The sequence below is a fragment of the Lolium perenne genome, chromosome 5 (assembly GCF_019359855.2).
Source record: "Lolium perenne isolate Kyuss_39 chromosome 5, Kyuss_2.0, whole genome shotgun sequence".
NCBI classification, from domain to species: domain Eukaryota; kingdom Viridiplantae; phylum Streptophyta; class Magnoliopsida; order Poales; family Poaceae; genus Lolium; species Lolium perenne.
The window spans coordinates 193,702,845-193,710,804 of record NC_067248.2 but is presented as its reverse complement, the minus strand read 5'-3'; the positions used below and the strand labels follow the sequence as shown (position 1 = coordinate 193,710,804).

Sequence of the window (7,960 nt, the reverse complement as noted above, 5' to 3'; positions counted from 1 at the left end):
CGGTAGCGACTTAGCACTGGCGGTTTGCCAATTCGCCGGGGGTAATACGCTGTAGCGCTGGCGATTTCAATTTCGCCAGGGGTACAGTTTTGGGGGCGCCGGTGGTATTGTTTACAGGATTAAAAAAATAAAACTCGAAATATACACCAGAATACACACAGAATACATAGTATACCAGAATACACAGAATACACAGTATACCAGAATACACAGAATACACAGTATACCAGAATACACAGAATACACAGTTATATAGAAAGTCCCAAATGTTCATAACATGCATGCATTAATAACACAAGTTTAGATACTAGATAGTTGACCATATGGTTCAAACTCGAAGTAGCACATGTTACACAAATACATATAAGTCCAGTGTCGATGGCCTAGCTAAAGAACAATGACATAATAAACTAGAGAGACGGTGGCGACAAGCATCATCACGATGAAAGGGGTCCTCCACATCTCCCTCCTCTGTCCCGCTCGAAAGTTGGCGTATCGAGTTTCCGCCTCCTCCAAAGTGGTGTACCCCTTGTAGCTGTTGCCGCTGAAACGGTGGACCTGCCTCCTACAGTCTTCCCAGTCCTCATAGACTCCAGGAACCCTGCCGTGGTAGACGACATAGTACGTCATCTATACAAACACATAAAAAAGAAATGAAAGTTGTTAGTACATTAGTAGAGAGAGATATAACATAGAGTAGTGCAAAGAAAAAGCATGAAAATTACTTAAGTAATTTTATGACTAACATTTGCAAAGGACAAAAGTGTTTGAGTCAAGTCGGCTTCGGCGGGAAGGGACGGATGCCCTCAAGCATGTTGAATGTTCTGTCGTCATATCCATCTTCTAATCGGCCTTCTATCTCGGCCTTAGAAAGTGCGGGACCATAGTGGAACAAGCCACCATTACCGCAGACATCCCTCCAGAGTATTGTGCAAATGGTCCACTGGATGGCACGGAACTCGGCTCTCACGTTTTCATCGGTGGTGTCCGCCATGTTCACGAACATCCGCTGAAGACTGGATGGCAACAAGAGATCGTTCTGAGACCTTACAATCGACCTCATCTGTAGGATGGCAAACCAGGCCTCCATCCCATTGTCATGCGCCGATTGCTTGAGGCAGGGGAACTTGGTTATGTGGTTGCACACATAGCAACCTTTCACTTTCTTCTCATGCCTGATTTTGTCGATGCCAACCTCGGCTATGAAGCCGCTGAGGGCGTAGACTTAAGGTCGGTGAAGTCCTTGTCCGGATCAAGCCCGGAGTCGAGGTAACTGACATGTGAATGATACGGGTGAAAGAGGAGGAGGGTGCAGTACTTGAATCTGCGCAAAATGGAAATAAACCATCATACTCGATCGACTATGAAGGAAATTCATGAAAGAATGTAATAGAGGGTACTCTAGTAACCAAATACTTACTCGCGGAAATATGGTATGGCAAAGCATTTCTTATCCTTGTTTAACACCAAGAAATCCTTGATGTACTTCGCCAGAAACGCTTGTTCGTTCTGGACGACAGTTGGAGTCATGTAGAAGGGGTCCATGATAGCGATGTGCGCTGTGTTCTCCATGGCGATATCGTGCGCCATGCTGAGCGATAGGAGGCGGACCAAGTTTCGGTCGAGCTGTTGCATGTTCAATAGCCTGAAGATGTCTTCATATCGAATGAACATCAAGTCCGCAGGGTATGTGGTGACAAAGCCAAAGCCACTGGGCACCTTGGCCGTCAAAACCGGGTACGAGGGATTTCTATCTCGAAGAAGTAGTTCCTCCTTCACTAGAACAGCATCATGCAAGCTCCTCATATCGGGCGTCACCTGCTGGACAATGTGTGCCGGCAGCATAGGCTGGCCTAGGTGATGCATCTTCCTCCACGGGGTCGGCAACTTGTCATTAACCACTTTCTTGCTTGCGGCAACATCTCCGGACTTCTTCCGCTTCCTGGCCTTCTTCTTACTGCAACTGGGAGTGGCGTTTTGTTTCATACCCTCCGTGGTCGCACCAAGGAGTGTCCTCGGGGTAAGCCCAACTCGGGGTGGAGCGGTGAAGGCGGTAGGGTCTTCCTGCTCGGGAGTTTCTTGTGAAAGGAACAACTTCTTCTTTAGCGTACGATCGGCGGGTGGCTTGTAAGGAGAAACCCCGTCGCCCTCCATCTCAGCGATGAACGTATCGATTGGAGCTTGATCGATGTCCAACGTGTTGCCGTGCTGACTCTCGGGCTGACTGTCGGGCTGGCTATCGGGCCCAAAAGGACCACCAGCCGGTGGAGGACTCGGGGCAGCCGTCGCATCCTGAGGAGTGACGATGCCATAGCTTGCCTCCGAACCTGATGCGGCGGTGTTCAGCCGAATTAGGGCTTTCGGCCATAGAAGGATGTGATTCTTGAGGTCCCCGAGAGTGAGCGGGGTTTCCGTTTCCGGGGGTTGATAAGGAGGATGGAGGTCTTGGCATCCCGGTAACGACCGGTTCACGCGAACCCGGCTCACGCTATCATCCATCCTGACGCAGTGGAAAATCCGCAGTGTTGGCAGGATGACACCGCCGCTCGCTACAGCCTTCAACTTGTTGTCCACATTCAGTAGCAAGGTGCAAGGAGTCGCGTTCTCCCGTGGAAAACATGTGTAGGTCAGAGAGGGGCGACGACAAAGTAACTAATTTGTAGAGCTTGAGAGACTAAATTAATTACCGTGAGGGCGTCGAGCTCGGCTCGCGTTGAAGGACCGAGGCCAGGCGTGCAGGTGACTGAGGGGCTAGTACTGTGGCCCCCCGCCAGGTCCGACGAATGCTCTCTAGCGCCCACATTGCCGGCGGGTGGAGTCACCAAGTTGGGTGTGCATTGAGCGTGTCTAGTTGGAGGCCGGTTGTCCGAGTTGCTGGCGCCTAGGCTGATAACCGGCATCGGTCCCTTTTGGCCGCCGGCGAAGTAATTCTTCATCGACAACACAAGATCAGGGATGATTTCATTGACCCTGGTGGCCACCGCGTCATCGACCTTGCTAGCAACCTCGGCACTGACGCGTTGCTGAACCTCGGCACTGACTCGTTGCTGAACCTCGGCACTGACGCGTTGCTCCATGGTTGTTTCCAAGTCGGCCACCTTTTTCAGCAGAGCCTCGTGCTCCCGGTCCTTCTGCGCCTGCCGCGACTCCTTAGTGCTTGCGGGCACGTCCAAGCCATAGTCGGCAAGCTTGCGACCTCCTCCGGCGCCGGGGACACGGTGGGGCTTGTCCAAAAGCGGCCGCGCCTTCACGGTGTTCAGACCCCTGATAAAAGGCGTGTCCCACGGGACTTTGCCCGTCGACGTCTGGGACGAGGAGCCAGCTGATTCGGCGGCTGCTTGTTCCGCCAACTGCCAGAAGTAACATGAACAATTTTAGAATGTAATGGACTTGGTGAGCAGTATCAAAATAATAAGCTGGTAAATTGCTTACCACTGCTTTCTCTAGTGCCATCACCTTCGCGTCGGCGACCAACTCAACTCCCACCACCACATCAGGTTTCGTGACACGTTTCCCAGCCAATTCTCGATGGTATCGGGACCTGAGATATGCCCTGAAGAGTGGGTCTTTGTACTTGGCAAAAGGGGGCTCGAGGCCAGCATTTATGTAGGCCTGGTCCTCCTTGTCCCATACCGGCTGCTTGCCTTCGAAGCCACGGCAACCGAGATTGTGGTGACCGATGTTCTTATCCGCCAGCTCCTTCCCCCCAGGTCGATTGTCTTTTGGTGTACTCGAGCTCCTCGTTTTCCAAGAATTTATTATACTGCTCCAGCGTCATCCGCGGGAAGTGGCGCTGGATCTCTTCCCAAGTCTCATTGTCACCAAGCATCCCCCTCAGCATGGTTTTATAACCGCTGAGGTTCTTGGAGAACTTAGAGAGGGCTCGTCTGTTCACGATGTTATCCTTGGTATCCTCGTTCCTGTATTCCACAGGGAACTCATACCGTGCGTGCAGCCGCGCAAGGAGTTGGGCCTGCAGATGCTGCTTCTTCTTGGTTCGGAGTTTCGTCTCATTGACGTCGACGACGTCCCGAAGGATTGCTCCCAGTTGGAGGCCGTACCCCTTCGCCACGTGCTTGGGCTCAGTAGGAATCCCGGTCTTGGCGTCCACCGCGGTGATTATGTCGCGAGTGGTGCCGACCCTGTTTGGGCGCCGCTGCTTCCGTTTCCTCTTGGCCTCGGTAGTAGTATCCGAGCTACCCCCGGCAACACCACTGTCGGTGGTCTCGTCGGCAGCGTCCCTCTCATCCTCACCATCGTTGTCCATCTCATCATCCCCCTCCTCCTAGGACTCGTCATCGCTGCCTGGAAGGTCCTCCAGCTGATCCGAGACCATGAGCCTGTAGTGCTCATCCAACTTCCGCTGAGAAGACCTGTCAACGTCTTCGTTGGGGTCTGCAGAAGACGACATCGCTAGCTACGTGCTTCTGTCATGTATTTGGAACCACTATTAGTCAAAGAAAGAAATAACCTTCTAGCCACTATTTGGAACCACTATTATATATGGTGCTATAACCAGCAAGCATCGCAGTGTGAAGTACAAGTGTACAACAGATATGTATAGGAATAGGATTATCAAAGCATGTGCTTAACTCTTCTAGCAGCAATATAATCTTTGTAGGAAGCAAGAATCTGAATGTGAGAAAACAGTTTAGCTTGATGGTATAAGTTTATCTTTGACACAGAGCTAACAGTTGAATTATCAAGGGACAAAAAGGAAAATAGCCATAAAATACACAGCAGTTGAAAATTTCAAGAACTGCACTATCTAACATGCTTTGTCAAATACTGTTAAAAATTGCCAAGTATATTCTGTTAACACTACTAGGTGGAAATCCACGGCGAAAATTCGGCATGACCTTTGCTAAAAATGGTCATGCTGGAGTGCCAGAAATTCGCCGGAACGGAAGTTAATCGACATTCCGGCAAAACATTGGCACTCCATGTGTACCTGCAGAGACATTTCACACAGCATATGCTCAGGTCTAGCACCACCACATCAGGTCCAACATATGCTCAGGCAACTCAATGGTCTTAACTCAATGGTCTTGCGCACACCACGCATATGCTCAGGCAACTTCTGGAGGAGTGAGCGGTGAAGACGAAGACCGCATCAGGTCTGCCTGACCATTTCACACATTCATCCCCATTCTAATTACCTTGAGCTTCTGGAGGAGTGAGCGGTGAAGACGAGATCGGAGAGGCGGGCAGCTTGTTCCTGCGGCGGTTGGCACCTGGTCGGCGGGCTGGAGAGGCGGGCGTGAGCTGCTGCGACGGGAGGAGCTGCTCATAGCAAAGAAGGCTATTCATCAGTCCAGAATTGCAAAATAAATATTGCACTCTACTCAGTTAAAATCCACTATATATGCAGTTCTGCAGGTATCAGTATCTATATATGCAGTTCTGCAGGTATCAGTATCTGCACTATACATTTAGATGGCCAGACTAGCAAGGATCGATCGTGTGTCGTGTCTAGCTAGCAGATACAAATTTGTAGTACTGCAGTGTACTGACCAGTATGATGGACTAGCTACTGCAGGTTATGTGGCATGTGCATGATCTAATTTATTCCATTAAATTAACTGAAACGGGCACTGCTGTCAAATGGCAAACAATAATAAAGTGGGGGTGTATCATACAGTATTACGAGCTCAAACTGGGGTTCATACAGGCTTAGCACAAGGATCCAATTCCAACTAAGTTAAGATAGAGCAGAGCATGCTTGCTGTAACTGAACCATACAGATAAGATCAAATCAGCTAGCAGTACCAATATAAAGGTCACCAAATAACATGGAATGGCATTGCACTTGTGGCAGTATAGTTTGAAAATAGTGCAAGTACAGGAAACGCACGATCTGGATTCTTGAACAAAAAGACTGATCTGCTCACCTTGGTGTGGTAGGAGAAGGGTAGGGCACCGGGTACGAAGTAGGAGAAGTGCGGCAGCGACGGCGGTCACCGTGTAGGGCGGCGGCCGGCGGTGGCTGTGGAACCCTAGCCCCAAGTCGGCTGAGGGAGGATGGCGCTGGGCCTGGGCGGTGCTGAAGGTTGACGGCAGTGCTTCTTTGCTAAATAGAGGCAGTAGCTTTCTATTTTCAAAGCATAAAAGACAGTTAGCACATATTCAGACAACAGAATATTGATATTCAGACAGTTAGCAGATTCAAGAATATATAGGCATGAGCAGGGGTCAGACTGGACTGAACCTCACAAATGAAAAGGTATTTGGAGATTTGGAGATAAACAACTGGTGTAGAAGAAACAATAATATTCTGCTCCGGATATTTGAAAAAACAACATGCTGAAAACCAACTTTGTTCCAACAACGCAAGCATACTGCACTCTTCATCATTTCACTTAAGGTCTCTAGAGACGAAAGAACAAAAAAAATTATGTAGCACTAGGTGTATCTCCTTCGTTGAAGTAACAGTAGCCCAAAACCAAATGTAAGTACAGTAAACCTTGTTCCTCTTAGAATATAGTCATGGTAAGCACTAGAATGCCACTAGAACATTTTACTTGTTAAATTTTTCGCATCAGAATCAATTCATATATCGTAGGCACGTCTCTAATGTTAAGAATTCTCAAGAATTCAAAATGTTAGGGATGATCTATCACGAAGATACATGTTGCTTGTTCAGGCTAACGAAATTTCAGCACTACTTTCTATCTGGCGCTAACAGTCCATCAGCAAAGTTCTTCTAAGTGGCAAACCGCCGAGCAGGTGGTGGGCAGCACAGTTGGAGCCAGCCAGGGGGTTGGAGGGATCACCTTGGCTGGCCCGCTGGTCGGGGGAGAGGGCCTTGAGCGCCCTGCGCATGTCGGACCGCACCGCGCGCTTCTGGTCCGCGACCGCCTGCTGCGCCGCCGTGGACATGGCGGCGAGGGGGGAGGAGGCCGCCGCGGGCAGTCGCAGCCGCGGGGGAGGGAGGAGGAGGGGGCGGCTAGTGTTTGCACGGCGGCGCGATTGAGGGCACGGGAGGGCTCCGTCGGCGGGGGAAGTGAGCGGGGATAGGGCGAGCGGGGGCAGCATGGTGGCCGGAGTAGACGGGGGGCGAGGTGAGGAACGACGGCGGATCGAGGAACGGGGCAAGGGAGAGAGGGAGGCAGGGGAGGGGCGCACCTGCGGTGGAGGGCGATGGCAGCGACGGCGGCTCGACGACGACAGCGACGGCGGATCGACGGCGGTAGGGACGGCGGATCGACGGCGGCAGAGACTAAGTCGTGGGAGCTCGCGATTTTTGGCCGTGTACGGGGAACGACGGCCGCGCCCGACTAAATCGTGGAATGCCTACCCCCGGCGTTTCGGCGTAAACGCCGGCGGTAACTTTCACCCACTAACAGGTGGGACCATGTGTGGTTTCCACCGGCGGAAACATCCAATTCGCCGGGGGTATATTTTTTTTCCTCCCAGCTGGCGATACAACATTACTTGTGTAAACCATGCATTTTAATCAAAACCGATTCATTAGCCCAGTGGTGCCACTCTTGTGCATAGCCGAGGCACCCAGGGTTCGAATCCCTGTGGGTGCAAAAAAGCCACCTTTTTTCCCTTTTCTAAGACTTTTTTTATTGTTTCTATTTACTTGGATAAATTGTAAAGTCCTTTTTTATTGTTTCTATTTAATCCTTTTTAATTGTAAAAAAACCAATGAAGGATATATCGCGAGACATCCGATGAAAAACCAAGACATAAATTTAGGATACACTTGAGAAGGACAAATGGTTGTTCGAGAGATAATTATTATAAATACACAAATGACTTCAAAGTCCCTTCCGCTTGGTCCTTGTGACCCCATCGGTATCGTCGCGACTCCTTGTGTACGGAGGAACACTTGACCTAGGTAGCGTCGTCCTTCTTCTTCTTAGTGTGTAGGTTCTATCGTCTTCATCGGGTTCTTCCATCATTGGGTCTCCGACGAGGCCGTCGAAGTCTTGCTCGTCGGCAACTCCATCCA

General features: G+C 50.4%; 1 long non-coding RNA gene across 1 annotated transcript; it reads right to left on the bottom strand.

Annotated features, from left to right (window-relative positions):
- Positions 1-248: 248 nt before the first annotated feature.
- LOC139831342 (uncharacterized) lies at positions 249-7,279 on the bottom strand. Its single transcript, XR_011746044.1, has 3 exons — positions 7,126-7,279; positions 5,160-5,283; positions 249-630 (listed from the first exon to the last, which is right to left on the bottom strand). It is a non-coding gene; the product is annotated as an uncharacterized lncRNA (long non-coding RNA).
- Between the last annotated feature and the right edge of the window lie 681 nt (positions 7,280-7,960).